Raw genomic sequence first — 1,716 nt, forward strand, 5'->3', positions numbered from 1 at the left:
AAATGCACCTGAATTAGCCGAGCGATCCTAACCAGACGACGGCTAGTGGACACATAATTGAAATGTGCATGCTCAATTTAGATCCTAACCCGATTAAATTACAGGTCGCATAACAACTCTAACCAAGCTCTGTTATCTGCATAGTTGTTAGATTTGTGTGATTAAACTGTTTCAAACCTAACATGTCCCTGTTACCTTGCATGAATGCTAAGAAACCCTTAGTAAATAAGGATTAGTAAAATGTATATTTACTAAGTAAAGGATTCCGAAAGGACCTAATGTGGTTTCCAAACTCATGAAAGATCGAGTTGCAATGGAATGTTTATTTGAATGTTATTAAGCATGTTGATAATAAATTGAGTTTAATTAAAGTAATTGTCCTAGTTTATTTATGTTATAATTGTTGCAAATTGTGTTTAATTTTGCTAAAATTTATTTCATTCATATAGTTTGCATATTTAGGATAATTTGCATTGGGGATCATTGCAGTTAGTTTAATATATTTAATTTTAATCATCACTTCTCAGTCATATTGTGTTTTTTTACCAAGTTGTTAATATAATTTTACAATTAAGTGATTTAACACAAATACAATCTCTGTGGAGACGATAACTCGATACTTACTTATTACTTGATAACGACTGTGTACACTTGCACAAACCTATGCGTTACAAGTTTTTTGGCGTCGTTTCCGGGGATTGTTAACTGTTTCCATAGTCATTTTTTTTGTGAGATTATTTACTTCCAATTTGGTTTATTTCTAAAATTACTAACTTATTCTTTTTAATTTTTCAATTTTCTTTTCTAGTGCTTATGAGCATAGATCAGATTATCGATTTACTCCCTGTAGACCGTGAAATTGAGCAAACTTTCAAACAAAGAAGACGTTAACGAACAGCTCAAATACAAGTCAAGATGGACCTTGGAAATCAGAATCAAAACCAAGGTAATGAAGCCGATTGTGTACGAAATCCCATCCTCATTGCTGATGATAGGGATCGATGCATCAAACAATATGTTGTGCCACTTTTCAGTGAGTTAAATCCAGGATTTAGAAGGCCAGATATTAAGGCAACCCAATTTGTATTGAAACCAGTGATGCTTCAAATGCTCCAAACGGTGGGCCAATTCAGTGGTATGCCCACAGAAGATCCACATCTCCACCTTCGATTGTTTATGGAGGTGGGTGATTCATTCAAGATAGCTGGTGTGACTGAACACACATTGAGGTTGAAGTTGTTTCCGTACTTGTTGCAAGATCAAGCACGAGCATGGCTCAATTCATTGCCACCAAGTTCCATAACTACATGGCAAGACTTAGTAGAGAGATTTTTGGTAAGTATTCCCCTCCTAGCAAAAACGCTAAGTTAAGGAACGAGATCACAACTTTCCAACATGGATGATGAGTCTTTGTATAAGGCGTAGGAGCAATTCAAAGAGTTAATTCGTAATTGTCCTCATCATGGGACTCCTCATTGTATCCAATTGGAGATATTCTATAATGGTCTCAATGCACATACAAGATTGATGGTAGATGCTTCTGCGAATGGTGCAATTTTGTCTAAGTCTTATAATGAGGCTTATGAGATCATCGAGAGGATCGCGAGTAATAACTATCAATGGCCAACATATCGAACAGCTTTAGGAAGAAATGGACCTGGAGTTCATGAAGTTAACGCCCTCACTTCATTATTGGCTTAGGTATCGTCTATTTCC

The 1,716-nt window shown here is 35.8% G+C and overlaps 1 non-coding gene across 1 annotated transcript; it reads right to left on the reverse strand.

The window, feature by feature from the left end:
• Positions 1–1,364: 1,364 nt before the first annotated feature.
• Positions 1,365–1,469, reverse strand: LOC128287045 (small nucleolar RNA R71). Its single transcript, XR_008277745.1, has one exon. It is a non-coding gene; the product is annotated as a small nucleolar RNA R71 (small nucleolar RNA).
• Between the last annotated feature and the right edge of the window lie 247 nt (positions 1,470–1,716).

The sequence above is a fragment of the Gossypium arboreum genome, chromosome 13 (assembly GCF_025698485.1).
Source record: "Gossypium arboreum isolate Shixiya-1 chromosome 13, ASM2569848v2, whole genome shotgun sequence".
NCBI lineage: Eukaryota > Viridiplantae > Streptophyta > Magnoliopsida > Malvales > Malvaceae > Gossypium > Gossypium arboreum.